Here is a 17,112-nt window from a genome sequence, read left to right as displayed (position 1 = left end):
ATGAGTCCCGGCCCAAAACTAGTCAGCAAGTAAAAGTAAAATTTGCAACTTTGATTGATTTTTGGTTCTACTGACCACAGATTTTGGTCATAAATCACAAAACGAAAATTATCAAAAACCTAAATGTAATCTGTTGATCACAATTCTATTATGATACCAAAAAAATTTAACGTAACAATGAGCCCACAACAGGTTTACAAAAGTAGTTCATTCATATTACACATTTGTTTTGTTACATTGTAAATGTTTCAATGCTCAGTAGTAGTAGTACTAGTAGTAGTAGTAGTAACATTAATAATAATAATAACAGCAAATGCGATTTTAACAATGAAATTTTTTTAAAATAATTATTGTTGCTGTGGTCTTCAGTTCTGAGACTGGTTTGATGCAGCTCTCCATGCCACTCTATCCTGTGCAAGCCTCTTCATCTCCCAGTACCTACTACAACCTACATCCTTCTTAATCTGCTTGGTGTATTCATCTCTTGGTCTCCCTCTACGATTTTTACCCTCCACACTGCCCTCCAGTACTAAATTGGTGACCCCTTGATGCCTCAGAACATGTCCTACCAACCGATCCCTTTTTCTAGTCAAGTTGTGCCACAAACGTCTCTTCTCCCCAATTCTATTCAATACCTCCTCATTAGTTATATCATCTCATCTAATCTTCAGCAGCACCATGTTTCGAAAGCTTCTATTCTCTTCTTGTCCAAACTATTTACCGTCCATGTTTCACCTCCATACATTGCTACACTCCATACAAATACTTTCAGAAATGACTTCCTGACACTTAAATCTATACTCAATATTAACAAATGTTTCTTCTTCAGAAACGCTTTTCTTGCCATTACTAGTCTACATTTTATATCCTCTCTACTTCGACCATCATCAGCTATTTTGCTCCCCAAATAGCAAAACTCCTTTACTACTTAAGTGTCTCATTTCCTAACCTAATTCCCTCAGCATCTCCCAACTTAATTCGACTACACTCCATTGTCCTCATTTTGCTTTTGTTAATGTTCATCTTATATCCTCCTTTGAATACACTGTCCATTTCGTTCAACTGCTCTTCCAAGTCCTTTGCTGTGTCTGACAGAATTACAATGTCATCGGTGAACCTCAAAGTTTTTATTTCTTCTCCATGAATTTTAATACCTACTCCAAACTTTTCTTTCGTTTCCTTTACTGCTTGCTCGTTATACAGATTGAATAGCAACGGGGAGAGGCTACAACCCTGCCTCACTCCCTTCCCAACCACTGCTTCCCTTTCATGTCCCTCGACTCCTATAACAGCCATCTGGTTTCTATACAAATTGTAAATAGCCTTTCGCTCCCTGTATTTTACCGTTGCCACCTTTAGAATTTGAAAGAGAGTATTCCAGTCAACATTGTCAAAAGCTTCCTCTATGTCTACAAAGGCTAGAAATATAGGTTTGCCTCTCCTTAATCTTTCTTCTAAGATAACAAAATTAATTATATAAAAAATAATAAATTTGCATAACATTCCCAAACAAATACAAATCAAATGTAGATGGGATCTACATATATATTGACACCTGCAACTTGGTTTAAATTAAAAAAAATAAAGTAAGTATGTGAAGCTTTGTTGGATCGTTCGTTATATAAAATAAACGTATTGTGTTCTTCGCTAAATAGTTCCAGTTTAATTACAATGTGCAAATAAGAATATCAGGGCATTATTATTGATTGGTAAGTACGTGGCCATTCACCTATACAGAGACTGTTAGGGAACAAGAAACGACACTGCCTGAAATAATTTTCTTGCTGTCAGTTAAATTTTCGTGAGATGAAATGCACAGGTAGAATACATGGACAGTTGTTTTTATTACACAAGATAGTGAAGAAATTGCAGGTAACATTTTTAATTATTTGCTCACAAATGTCCATTAGTGTTATAGCACTATTAAACTGACAATGGTGATGTTCAAATGTGAAGAGCGGTTGGTCAAGTTGCTGTATGTCACCATTCAAATGAACTTGTGAGGTGCCAGCCAGGTATTAATCTGTGAGAGTGTTGTCCCATTACAAGATTATTTAGGACAAGACTGCTTTCATTTAATATAATTATATAATTTATGCAACGTACTAGATGAACTTACAGTTTTTTTGCATAAGGAAAATCTGAAGAAGCAGACAAATATTTTTGTCAATCAGAAAATAAAGTGCTGGTCAGAGACTGACACAAATGCAGTAAGCACGGAAACTTGAAACTCCCTGGCCGACTGAAATTGTGTGCCAGCCTGAGACTCTTATGGGGAATGACAAATGGACATTATTGCAATAAATTTCTGTCTAGAGCTTTATTTGAATTAATAGCTAGTTTAAAAGAAAGATATTGAGCAAAATGCGTCTTTCTGAAATGGACCACACACACACACACACACACACACACACACACACACAGGCACAACTCGCACACACGTGACAACCGACTTCGGCTGTCGAGGCCAGACTGCGAGCGGAGGTGTACGGTGGGAAAAGCGATCTGCGTGGTTGTGGTAAAGAGGCTAGTGTGGAGAGGAGGGAGAATACGGGGCCACAGTGGGTAGAGGATAGGGCAGCTAGGTGCTGTTGGGAGGTCAGACGAGGGGGTGGGGAGAGTGGGAAAGAAAGGAAGTAAAAAGTCTGTGTGGAGTGGGAACAGGGAAGGGGATGGCGGGTGAAGAAAGTAACACTGGTGTCGCATGGACTGTGAAGCAGTCGTCGAAGTGAAGCACGTCGTGTCGGGCAGCGTGCTCGGCAGCCGGTCGGTCCGACTGTTTCTCGGCCGTAGTTTGTCTGTTGCCGTCTGTGCGGACAGACAGCTTGTTGGATGTCGCGTGTGCGTAAAATGCGACACGGTGGTTGCAGCTTAACTTTCAGATCACGTACTGCTTTCACAAGTAGCCCTGCCTCTTACAGGATAGGTGATGCTTACGACAGGATCGGAGTAGATGATGGTCGGAAGACCTACGGGACTGGTCGTGCGTCGGTAATTGAGTCGACTCGAGTCGATCTGTGACAGCTGCTGACTCTGACGGCTGCTCTCAACTGTGAAGTGCAGACAGTTGCTGGTGAAAACAGCATTCGACTTGAGAGTTCCTGCAACACTCGGGTGTGTGATATGAAATGTTACAAAATTGTGTAATGTGACTGATTGCATCAGGCACACAGAGCTGCTGCACCCAGCCCACTGCAACTGTTAGGGATCTTTTTACATAACTCCACTACAAGTCTGTTACAGGGATGTAATCTGTGAGGCGAGGGGTAGGAAGCGGGGTTGGAGTCGGAACGGATGTGGGTATCGTGTAGGTTCGGTGGGAAGCAGAACGCCACTGTGAGAAGGGTTGTGGGTAGGAAATTGCTCATTTAGGGGCACAATGAGAGGTAGTCAAAATCCTGGGGGGAAATGTGATTTGATTGCCCTTTTCTCGGGTGATACCGAGTCGTGAGGGAAATGCTTCTTTGTGGCGACAGTGGGGGGTGGGATTGTCATTATTATATCCCGGATTATCTATTGTTTAATGGTGAATCAAGATATTTTTGTTTTTGTGAATACATATGGAAATGAGTATACGGTGTCAGTGACCGGGAGTTCTCAGCCGTGAAGTTCGGCCGCCGAGTGCCGGTCTTGTCGAGTACGACGCCACACTGGGCAACCTGCGCGTCGACAGTGAGGACGAACTGACGACGAGGACGGCACGACACCCTGTCCCTGAGGGGAGAAAATCTCCTTCCCCAGCTAGGAATTGAACCCGCCCCCCTGTACGTGGCAATGCGATGCGCTGATAGTTCAGCTAATGGGGCGGCCCTGTGAATACAAGTAATATTAATTGATTATTACTGGTAACTGTAACTAGAAAATAATGTAGACTGCCACTGTGTTTTCTTCGATTACTTCTCAATTGGGATTCTCTCGTGTATGACCAGTGTTACTTCCTGTGACTTAACATGTTTCCTATTTGATAAATAATTTGTTAGTGTTGCATACAGGAGAACTTATTAAATTTTGCAAAGAAAACTTGTTAGTTGGTGCCAACACCTAAACCACACTCATCAGCTGACACAAAGTGTGACCACGATCTGGTGTTAGAGAAAATAGCAAAGTTGAAGAAAATGTGGAGAGGAGCTGTTTAGGATGTGTAAAGTTTAAAGGAACAAGAGATGTGATTGACTTAATATAAATAAGAGTGAGGTTGAGAAATTTATATTGTAGTTTTTGACCTAGAAAAGACTTTCAACAGAGTACTGTGGAGCTAGTTTATGAGCATTGTGAAGAACGAAGAGTAGATTGGAACAAAATTTATATTTTCAGCATAAGATAAAATTAGGGTTGCAATGAAACGTCTGAGGAAAGTACAATCAGAATGGAATTGGGGCAAAGCTTCCGTTCTTCCTGTTTTTCTTTAACATATACCTAAAGCAAACTTTTTGAGAAATACTCAGTTGGAAAAAGTGGAGTTCGTGTCGGAGGAACAAAATGATGCATGTAAGATTTGCGGGATAATACTGTGTTTCAAGTACAAAGTTTTTCACGGCATGTCGATTACAACCATTTAAATAAAGTGTAGTGCCTCAGCGTGGCACACTCATTTGGGCTTCCCTATACCAGATCCTCTCGAGTGTTCAACACAACATGCAGAGGATGCATCTCAGTTATTGCAGAGTTCCCATTTTTATGTGGCAGTTTTACTTTGGCCAGTGCCCATGGGAAGTTGATGAAGTGATCCCCATGTTGGTCATGACGGGCTGTTTCCTGGGGGTAGATCCTCTTTTGGTGGTATCCAATTATACTTAGGTCTTTCCTGCCAGGTTTGAAGCCTCTCTTCCGTCTTTGGCTTCACTGAAAGGGAGGTTATCGGATGAAGCTTTTCCTGCTGGAAGACGTCGAGCAACAGATTTGTGTCCACTATTGCCATCAGTGTTCGTATTTCGCTGTTACTAACCGTCCTACATCAGGTCGAGCTATTTTGGTCAGAACCTGTATTTCTCAACTGGGGTCCTACCACGTGGCGGCAGGTTTGGTGAAGGGGAGCAGATTCAACCTGTTTAGAGTGGCAGGATTGCTACCGTACAGGGTAATATTCTACTGTCGAGTAACACGTGGCTAGAGCTGATGTCAAAAGTACATGTGGGCTTGCTCTCCAATTGTGCATTTGAGGTGTGTGGTGCTTTTTATTTTTAAGGTATCGTTTTGTGTTGCAACCTCCATTCTGACCCTGTCAGAATGTTCCTTGAATGTCAGACTACTATCGAGAATAACCCCGAGGTATTTAGGAGTAGCGCTATGACGGAGAAGTGTTCCCAGCCATTAGACTCATAACTCGTAGATGGCATATTCGTTACATGTGCTCGAAAGTGCTGACTGCTTTTTTGCTCTGATTTGGCTTCGTGCTTTTGACATCTTAATACTTTCCCATATCATCAAAAGCAGACGAAAAGAATCCAATTACTTTTTTTTCCCTTCGACACCTTCAAAATCTCTTATGCTTGATAGAGTGGGAGGTTGCCCTGGATGTGGCAGGTGGCGAAAGACTTCCCAGGGGGCTGCACGTTAAGCCTACCCAGGTGGTCTGACAAACAGGTTCCAGGTGCTGTCTGTGGCTGACACTATCGTTCAGCCAGATGCAGTCACCTGCACTGTTTCAGAGGAAACTTAAGCCTGCAACATCCGGGCAGTCGCAGGGCGATGGGGCTGTTGTTGATCATTGGGAGCTCCAGTGCTAGGTGCATGGTGGGGCCCCGTAGGGACTTGGCTGCCAAGAAGGCGAAGAAAGCCGATTTGCATTCCATGTGCATATCAGGTGGAGTCATTCCAGACGTGGAACGGGTCCTTCCGGATGCCGCGAAGAGCACAGGGTGCAGCCAACCGCAGTTGGTGGCTTATGTCGGTACCAATGACGTGTGTCACTTTGAATCGGGAGAGATTCTCTCTGGTTTCGAGTGGCTAAAAGAGTGGTAAAGGCTGCCAGTCTTGGTTGCAAGATGAAAGCAGAGCTGACCATTTGCAGCATACTCTACAGGACCGATTGTGGACCTCTGGTACAGAGACAAGGGTCTGAATCGGAGGCTCAGGTGGTTTTGTGACTGTGTGTGTTGCAGATTCCTCGACTTGCACCAAAGGGCGATCGGGTTTTGGGTTCCGCTGAATAGGTCAGGTGTCCACTAAACGCAGGAGGCAGCTACAAGGGTAGCAGGGGCTGTGTGGTGTGGTGGACTGGGCGGTTTTTTAGTTTAGAAGGTCTCAGAAAAACACAGAAGTTCTTCAGTCACAAAGGGTGCAGTCTGAACACAAGAAGACTGTAGATATAGAAACCATTGGTATAATAGTTGTATAATAGTTGTGTTGGTAAAGTAACAGAGTTCCAAGCACTAATAGAAAGCACTGATGCTCAAATCATTGCAGGCACTGAAAGCTGGCTAAAGCCGGAGATAAGTTAGGCTGAAATTTTTGCGAAGAACCTAATGGTATTCCAAAAGGATAGGCCAAGCACCATTGGCGGTGGCACGATTGTTACTGTTGAACTGGTTTATCTTGTCGCAAAATTGAAGTAGATATAGTTACCTGTGAGTTAGTATGGGCAGAGGTCATTCTTGGCAACTGCAATAAAATAATAATTGGATTCTTTTACCGACCTCCCAATTCAGATGATGAAATTGCTGAAAGGTTCAAAGAAAACTTGAGTTTGATTTCAAACACAGACCTGACTCAAACAATTATAGTAGGTGGTGAATTTAATTTACCCTTGATATGTTGGAGAAATAACGTGTTTAATTCAGTATGTCATCCGATATTGTGCTAAATGCATTCTCTGGAAATTATTTCGAGCAGTTAGGTCATGAACCCACATGAATAGTAAACGGTTGGGGAAACACACTTGACCTCTTACCAACAAATAATCCTGAGTTAATAAAGAGCATCAAATCGGATACAGGGATTAGTGAACACAGGGTTGTCTTAGCGAGATCGAACATTGTAACCCCCAAATCCTCCAAAAATAAATGAAAAGTAATCATATTCAAAAATGCAGATAAAAATTCACTTGAAGCCTTCCTGGGAGATAATCCCCACTCCTTCCAAATGAACAGTGTAAGTGTATACCAGATGTGGCTCGAATTCAAAGAAATAGTATCGGCAGCAATTGAGAGATTTATACCAAATAAATTAACAATCAACAGAGCTGATTCCCCATGGTACACAAAACAGGCCAGAACACAGTTGCAGAAACAACGTAAAAAACTTGCCAAATTTAAACAGACACAAAATCTCCAAGATTGGCAGTCTTTTGTAGAAGCTCAAAATTTAGCGCAGACTTCAATGCGAGATGCTTATAATAGTTTCCACAGTGAAACTTTGTCTCGAAACCTGGCATAAACTCCAAAGAGATTCTGGTCCTATGTGAAGTATGCTAGGAGCAAGACACAATCAGTACCTTCCCTGCACGATAGCAATGGAGATACTGTCGAAGATAGTGCTGCCAAAGTAGAGTTATTACACACAGTCTTCCGAAATGCGTTCACCAAAGAAGATGAAATAAGTATTCCAGAATTCAGATCAAGAACAGCTGCCAACATGAGTAACATAGAAGTAGATATCTTAAGAGTAGTGAAGCAGCTTAAATCACTTCATAAAAGTGTCTTTTGGTCCAGAATGTATACCAATTAGGTTCCTTTCAGAGTATGCTGATGCTATAGCTCCGAACTTAACAATCATATACAACCGTTCACTCAACGAAAGATCTGTACCCAAAGGCTGGAAAGTTGCAAAGGTCACACCAATATTCAAGAAAGGCAGTAGGAGTAATCCACTAAATTACAGGCCCATATCATTAACGTCAATATGGAGCAGGATTTTGGAGCACATATTATGAATGACCTAAAAAATAACAGTCTATTGACACACAGTCAACACGAATTTAGAAAACAACATTCTTCTGAAACACAACTAGCTCTTTACTCGCACGAAGTGTTGAGCGCTATACACAAGGGATTTCATATGGATTACATATATCTGGATTTCCAGAAGACTTTTGACACTGTGCCACACAAGCAGGTTTTAATGAAATTGTATTCTTATGGATTATCGTCTCAGTTTTGTGACTGGATTTGTGATTTCCTGTCAGAGGTCACAGTTCGTAGCAACTGACTGGAAGTCACTGAGTATAACAGAAGTGATTTCTGGTGTTCCCCAAGGTAATGCTATAGGGCCGTCTGCTGTTCCTTATCTATATAAATGATTTCAGAGGCAATCTGAACAGCTCTCTTAGGCTGTTTGCAGATTATGCTGTCACTTATGGTTTAGTAAAGTCATCAGAAGATCAAAATGAATTGCAAAACGATTTAGATAAGATATCTGTATGGTGCGAAAATTGGAAATTGATCCTAAATAACGAAAAATGTGAGGTCATCCAGATGAGTGCTAAAAGGAATCTGTTAAACTTCAGTTCCACAATGAATCAGTCAGATCTAAAGGCTGTAAATTCAACTAAATGCCTAGGAATAACATTTACGACCAACTTAAATTGGAAAGGGCACATAGAAAATGTGGGGAAGGCTAACCAGAGACTGCATTTTGTTGGCAGGACACTTAGAAAATGTGACAGATCTACTAAAGAGACTGCCTACACTACACTTGTCCATCCTTTTTTAGAATACTGCTGTGCCGTGTGGGATCCTTACCAGACAGGATTGACAGAGTGCATCGAAAAAGTTCAAAGAAGGGCAGCACATTTTGTATTATCGCGAAATAGGGGGAGATTTTGTACTGAAATGATACAGAATTTGGGCTAGACATCACTAAAACAAAGGTGTTTCTCGTTGCGGAGAAATCTTCTCATCAACTTTCTCCTCCAAATGCGAAAATATTTTGTTGTTGTCAACCTACATAGGGAAAAACGATTACCGTGATAAAATAAGGGAAATCAGAGCTCACGTGGAAAGATGCAGGTGTTAGTTCTTTCCGTGCACTATACGAGATTGGAATAATAGAGAATTGTGAAGGCGCTTCAGTGAACCTTCCACCAGGCAGTTAAATGTGATTTGTAGAGTATCCATGTAGATGGAGAAGTTGTGATCTTTGGTTGTGTTGTACACCTTTGGGAGAAATCACCTGGTGTTTATCATGTTGTAGGCTGCACTTGTGTCAATAAAGGCAATACTGGTGACAAGATGTGTCTCAAAGCCGTCTTCAATACTCTGGGTAGTATCTGATACCTGCCTTGAACGAGGAAGCACAACTTGGAAGCCAGCATGTTCTCTAATGAACTTATTTTCTATGAGTAGAATGAGCTGGGCTAGAAGAAATTGGCAGAGTAAAAGAAAACTGTAAATTTTTTGGCTCATTTGGTGATTTTTCCGGGGTCGATCAGAACGTCAACTTGAGCTCGTCTCCAGAGCTTCGGAATGTTAATGTTTCCAGGTGGTTGAACATTTGGTGTAGCCAATAAGTTGTGCCAAAGTGTTTTAGCAATTCTACATGTAGATTGGCTACCTCAACAGCTTTGTCAAATTTCTTGACTCGAAGACCGTTAGTGCTTTTTTCTGTTGTAACTGGGCAGCTGATGCTGTCAGTTTCCAGTTGTGTATTGCATGTTATCTCAACAATAGTCTTCAGGCACTTTCTGCTGCACTGCCCATTAAGTAAAGTTGATAGGTGATTTCAATTGCTGTCAGTTGCTAAATCAGGTTAGTGAGTGCTTTGGATAACTACTTTGTTGTGGACCAGGCCTTCTTGCTTTTGTGAGTAAAGCCAAGGCCTGTCATCAATGTGCACCTCTCATTTCTGTGAGTGGAACCTACACTCTGCATTAGTATCTCACCTGACTCCCTCATTATGTCAGAAAAAGATCTTCCTCGAAGCTGTGAAAATAATTGGCACGTAACTGTGCATCGTCATCTCGTAACCCCGGTATGCAGCTGGTTCCGCAGCCCCTTGGGAAACTGACATGCTCCTTTAAGCGAGAGCTTGACGAATGTGTCATAGTTCTTCGGATTGACATCTATTTCAGACACCTCGCCTTCAACCACTTTGGTGAAGGCATCCCACTCGGCCTTTTTAAAGTCGGACCTGCATCTGAAATGTGTGACTCGTGACCGTAAAAGTTTTTGAGTGGTGCACGTAATGGGTCTGTATCATGTGGATGGTATTGCTCGGAGAACACGTTTTATTATTTGGCTGGTGTCAGCAATAGAACGTCTCCAGTTGCTTCAGTCGGGGACTAGTTCGATTGCCGGCATTCTGCCCACGGCTCAAATTCGAGCCTGCCATCGTTACGTGCAGTGTACCTCCAATTGATGCGGTAGCTGTCGAAATCGGCAATAGTGGCTCGGTTTTTCAGGTTCTGGTGATTTCCTGAGGATTGGAAAACAAACTTAGCAGCAGGGGGTTTGTAGACGCAAGTAACAGTGCACTTGTCGAGTTCCACAGTTAGGATTTCGATGTCGTCACCATCTGTTGGACGAGCGGATTTTATCACTAGGCTCAGTTCGCAGAGTATACTTCTACAGATCGAATGAGGTCTCCGTATAACTAGTCTCGCGCCACCAATTCTCGGTCGGCAGTCGTTCGCACCACAGTCGTAGTGTTTTTGACATAGGTCAGATAGTGAAACTGATTTGGTTGTTGAAAACCCCTCCGTGTCGGGCAATATTGTTCTTAAGGTTGGTCTCGAAAAGGACCTATTCCGTAAATCCTCGGCTGTCACCGTGGCGAGAAGTCTGGCGTGGCCAGTGGCACTGTTACCAGGTGATAAAAACACCACATGTGGAAGTAGGAAGTGAAAGGAGTGCAAATAAAATGTTAAAATATCTTAATGAAACCTGTGAAAAATATGGTACCAAAATCAATAAGAAAATAGCAAACTGCATATTTACTGACAAAGCAGGTAAAAGCAGCTAAAATTAAGATAAAACAAAATTAGCGAAGTGACAGCTTTCGGGTAGGCAGGAAACGCAATAATAGCAGATCTAATGTGCTACCGGGAGACCGAAGCTAGAATTGTGGTAGCTAATGAAACTTTCGTGGAAAGAAAAACCTGAGTAGAAATGTAGATAATGAGCTCAGGAAAAGACTGGTCAAATATTTTGTTCAAAGTGTGTCACCTATGGAACTGACACGTGATCACTGAGAAGAAAGAAAGCTGGTTTGCTTTGTGCAATGCTAATGGACATCCGGAGCCATCAAAATAACTGAAAGAGTTTTGAGCAAACTCACTTTGGTGTTACAGATGAAATAGTTTTTAGAATGAAAAACAAAAGAAAAGAAAAGAAAAAAATATTCGAGATAAATGTGTGCGGTCACACAGACTACGAGTTTGAAAAATTTCGAAACGGACACCGAATTTGAGTACATAAAAGAATTTATTAAATCAGGCCAAGCTCTAGAAGCAGTTCTAGGTCAGGTACAAATACATTAACGACTTCTTAGTACCGTGCCGGATGCCTCTGCGTAGAACTGGAAGACAGACCTCTTAAATACTCCGGCACAGTGACTTCTTACTATTGAGAAAGTGTTGAGAGACACTCACCTTTCTACCCCAGAGAGAGAATGTGGAATTACTGCAGCACTGTGTTACTGTTTGAAAGCAAATGTTTCACTTGTGTTGCTGTCGAAGGTCAAGGGAAGCTTACCACAAATTTCAGTACTAAGAGAAAAGTCAAAGAAATTGTGTAACTAGTTTGAATGTGTGGTAGAAAAGGAAAAATAATTTTTCAGTTTTGAAAGAGAAAACTGCAGTCCGGCTAGAGCAGCTGGGGATAGTGGTCTCGTGTCCGTGTCCGTGTGTGTGTGTGTCCGTGTGTGTGTGTGTGTGTGTGTGTGTGTGTGTGTGTGTGTGTGTGTGTTTTTTCCATTCTTTTATGAAAAAGGCTTGGACCGAAAGCTTAGTGTGTAACAGGTTTTTGGTGTGCCTGTCTGCAGCTCAGGGTGTCATCTTTACAGTGAGTGCAATCTGTCCTTTTTGTAGTTGTTAATATTTCTATCTGTATCAATTATTTGTCTTTTGAATCAATTTTGCCGAACTCTACCCAGAATCTCAATTTCTGCAGACAGTGCTATTAGTTCAGAAACGGCATCCGGACACATGTCCCCCTCGTAGCACCAATTACGCTAGGTGAAGTTTCCGATTTGAGTCCCGGGAAGTTTCAAAATAGCACTCAGTTCTCTGGAGAGTGAAAGATTTGTGCTAGGGACAACACTCCTGGCCATGGTCACCCCATTTTCCTGCAGCATCCCTCGTTCTGGGAGTGTCAGTCCTGCGAGGTATGTCATGTGGGAGAGCTTCTGCGAAGTTCGGGAAATAGGAGAGGAGCACTTGCGAAACTAGAGCTCCGAGAACGGGACGGGTATCCTTCGATGGCTCTGTCGTGAACGGCAAGCCCCCGGGTGTGGTTCCTAGAGGGGCTCACTGCTTTGACCTGCCGGGAAGTTTTTAAGTACACTCTTCGCTTCGTGCTGCAGAGAAACAAACGAGCTGGCAACCAGTCCTTGTACTCTCTTTCTGTGTTACATGGTTACGACAACACTGTGTGATTAGGATTCGAACCTAGATCTCTGCTTCTCTCTAGTGTTTCACTGATAAAGTTGTTCAATCTGGCTTCCTGGATGGACCTCGTAACAAATGTGTCGTGACAATTGGTTTGTTCTACCTGACTGGTTTTCCTGCTTTTCACGAGCAGCCTCCTTTACCGTTAGGATACGTGAGCACGTGTAACTCTCACCTTCGTTGTCACGAATGTTCTCACCTACGATATACGGATACCCCTAACAGAAGGAGAACGGCTTATGGCTTTTCACGACCTCTGAGAACATCTGTAACTGTAGGTGTAACAGCTTCAGTGGTGGATATGTTTCTCTCCACACTAGTCTAGTGCGAGCCTGTTCTTCTGTGCATGGCTGCTGCAACCTAAATCTGTTTCAGCCTGTCTACCTCGTCAGTTGTTACCTCTCACACTTCCTTCCTTATCGAATTGACGATTGCTCGATGCTATCTTTTATAAACCAGTTCCTTCTTTCAGTCGATTAATGCGACAAACTTCTTTTTTCTCCAATGTGATTCAGTACCGTCTCATTAATTATTCAGTCTACCCACCTAATTTCCAGCATTCTTCTGTAGTACAACGTTTTGAAAGCTCACAGTTTCTTCTCTTCTGAACTGCTTGTCGCCCACGTTTCACTTTCGTACGGGGCTACTCGCCGTACACATACCCTCGGGAACGATTTCCTCACTCTTAAATTTGTATTTAATGTTCACAGATTTCTCTTGTTCATAAACACTTTTGTCACTATTGACAGTATGCAGTTTATATCATCCTACTTTGGTCACTCCTACTTTAGTGCCCGAGTAGCAAAACTTGTCGACTGTTTTTAGCGTCTTATTTCCAAATCTAATTCTGTCGGCATCATATAATTAAATTCAGCTATATCCAATTACCTGTGTTTAAAACTTGTCGACTGTCTTTAGCTTCTTATTTCCATGTCTAATTCTGTCTGCATCGTGTAATTAAATTCAGCTATATCCAATCACCTGTGTTTTGCTTTTGTCGATATTCGTCTTTCAACCTCTTTTTCGTGACACTATCTATTCAGGGGACTTATAAAAAATATTTGGGGGGCCCGTACTGGGAGTCTTGCCCCGCGAAATTTTCTAAATTTTAGATGAAAAATAGTGAGTTTTAAAGATTTTTTAAATAATTTTAGAATCATATGATCAACATTAGAACCCCGAAAATTGGACTCTCGATAACTCGACAAGCCCCACACATTTTTTGACTTTGGAAAAAGAAAGAAAACATAAACACGCACGGTATTTTCGTTAAAAAGCTAATTTAATTTACAGTAATAATCATGCTTACAGACTATTACAGGGCAGTGAATATATAGCTGTCAAAAGACTGAAATTATATTTATATAAATCCTAAACTATCATTAAAAGAATAAAACAAAATATTGCTGTCACACAGTAATAGCACTTTGATTAATAAGTGGGATAGAAAGGTGCAAATGTCGACCATCTGACTGGATTACTGAATAGGATGCCATTGATGACTGGTCGGATATCCAATTCGTCCTAAACATCTCGGTGGGCATGAAGAACAGCTAAGTTGTTCAATTGCTTCTGTCCCATTGTTGACTGGGGATATGACTTCATACGTGTCAAGGTGCTAAATGACTGTTATGCTGTTGCTGTCATGATTGGAACTATTTGGAGGAGCTTAATGCACTTCACTATTTCACATAACATTTCTCCAACTGCAGGCTCTTGTATAATGTACTTTCTTACATCACACATGTTTTTTTAAGGCCAGTTGTTCTTTATTAGCGTTGTCAGCTAAGTGCAGTCTTTCTATGTCTAGGTCATTTCTGAAAAACTCAGCTGATTTTTTCCAAATTTGTTTCACCTCTGTTTACTAAAAGCAAGCACTCTTGTTCAACTGCAATGACCTGTGTGAGTCCAGTTGAAGCAAACCGCTCGGTAATGCAAGATTGCACCGTTTCACAAACTTCTATGTAAATAGCTTTGTAGTAATCTTTTGGGGTTTTGAAAGTGTGCGGTGAGCTGGCTTTGTTGTTTTCACACTACTTTGGTATATTTTGATTCTGAGGAAGTGAAGTATCATCAACTTATGAAGGTTTTTCTTTTAAACAAACACGATTCCCAAAAATGTTCAAAACTATCATGCCTTCCATTCAATATACAAATGCAGCCCTCATATTTTTTCCAGATCAGCAGTACTTACTTGAGGGCATTGAATTTTTTCGTTGACATACTCTACTGGGTTCACTGCATGGCAATAAGGACGTAAAAAGAAATAAGTCTTGAATTGTAACATTGAATCAAGGTAGCCTGCACATTTGTAACCTGCCTCTGTTTTGTCCTCTGCAGTAAATGTTTCAAAAAATCTCTAGAAATTCTTCAAAGTTTTTCAATATTCTCAAGATACTAGAACCTCACATAGTCCATCGAGTCAGCCAAAGGGGACGTAGACCAGCTTGGTTGTTGGCGCTCTCACAGCGTATGCTTGTGAAAAGTCCCATCCTTTTGTTGGATTCCCTTACGGTGTTAATTAAGTCCTTGGCTAAAGCCAAAATATCCCTCATAGACATATAACATGCTTGTAGATACAAAACTTAACTTTTTTAGTCCTTTAACTTACCTCTCATATTCAAGACGCTATAATAGCACTGTCCTCTTTATCCACTGTAAAATCAAGACGCGCAAAAACATCTTTTAAAATACTAAACAGAGTTTGTGATTCAGTGTTGGGGGTCTCGTATAAACCAATGCTTCATTGATGATTAAGGAACCATCGACAGTACGAATACAAAATTATACTTGTTCGTGAATCAAACACTCACTTCTTTTGTCAAACATAACAGAAAAATGTTCAGTCTTCTTGATTGAAACCAATACCTTTCTCGACAAACTTTCCTAGTAGATCAATGATTTCTTTTCGAATATTGTAGGACGTCCACTTGTACGCCAAATGCCCTAACCAATCTTTAAACTCGGGTATGTCATTCTGTCAGAGTTCCAACAATTGAAAAAAATTTGAGTTTACATCTTCTCTAATTGCTAGTCTTTGTTGGCATAGAAATTGCACAGTAGTAAAAATTGTCTCAAGAGCTAAATGGCCTTTCTTCATCTTACTAACTAACTGTTCATTCAATTGGGAGGCCACACTTCGGTTAGTGATAGAATTTAGTTTCAGAACACCTTTATGCGTAAATGCATTTTCAGGAAGACGGAATTTTTATAAAGCCTTTTTCCAGTTAGAAAACTGTATGGAAGCAAATACATCTTTTTTTGAAGAAAATTTTAAGATTTTTAGCATATGCCTCTTTGCAGGTTTTGCAAAAAACTTTTTCTGTAGATGCTTCATATTCTAGCCATGTACATTTGATCAACCGAGACGTCTGAAATAATCTTCTGTTACCGGATTGTCCAGGTTTTGGCTGTGAACCGTTCTCGCCTGAAGACAACGAAGCACTTGATGCAATAATTGTTGGAAGTTGACTTGCAGTATCATCAACTTCCATGCGTGCCATTTTGGTAACAAATTTATTCATTACAAACTTTATTCACAATACACTAAGAGACTAAAGTAAACGAATAAAATATAGTCATATAAAATATTCCCCTAGACACTAAAGTGGGAACACTAAACACGTCTGCAGCATGTACTGAACAAAACTATCCACACTGAATGACTGCGACAGCAGGGTGGGCTTTATATAGCTGTGGCATCATAATGCCTCGAAGCATCAAGGTGGCGTGAGACGCTTCTGCTCCAATCTTTTTGATGTAGCCGCGCCGCAGCGCTAGCGGCAGACTTTACCCAAAGGTTCGCGTACCGGGACACATTCTACGAGTGTCTGCAGCACCGTTAACACTATCATGATTCACACCACTTGTTTTCAGTTAACCTGCTTACTACCGTAATAATTATATTTTTAACTCATTATTGAATGTATTTTAAAAGAAAACTGCCGTCAAACAAGGAAAATAAAAAATTCCAACATAATTTAGTGACTTTGCAAAGTATAATATAACTACAAATTATCTTAAATTATTGGGGGGCTCGGGCCCCCACGGAGTAGATGCCTGTGTATCTATTGCATTCAGCTGCTCTTGCAAGACCTTTGTCGTCTGACGGAATTACGAAGTCATTGTCAAACCAGAGAGTTTTTATTTGTACTCCTTAAACTGATATACTGTCTGTAAAGCCATTCAATGAAGAATAGATTAGTTCACTGTTCTGAAAGCAGCTGCATATTTGCTCTTTTGTGCAGTGTTTTGTGAGCTTAGATGTTACGCGTGTGAGGGAGACTACCCTATAACTGTCAGGACTGTTTTCGTCTCCATTCCTATAAATTAGGACAACAAATGTGGATTTCACGCACTTTATGAGGTAAGTCAGAGGAGTCAGTGATATGTTTCACAATGAAGTTTAGGAATACATTGATACCTTCACTATTTCTATTATATAGTTTATATACAGCATGATTACGTAGTCTGGCAACTAACATGAATCATCTTCAAAGTAGTGTGTATCAAACCAGGTATATTTTGCACAGTAATTCCAGAATTATTTTCATTTATTTCTGGGGTAACAG

Source organism: Schistocerca gregaria, chromosome 10, assembly GCF_023897955.1.
Source record: "Schistocerca gregaria isolate iqSchGreg1 chromosome 10, iqSchGreg1.2, whole genome shotgun sequence".
Taxonomy (NCBI): Eukaryota; Metazoa; Arthropoda; class Insecta; order Orthoptera; family Acrididae; genus Schistocerca; species Schistocerca gregaria.
The sequence above is the reverse complement of the archived record's forward strand: the minus strand, read 5'-3'. Positions refer to the sequence as shown.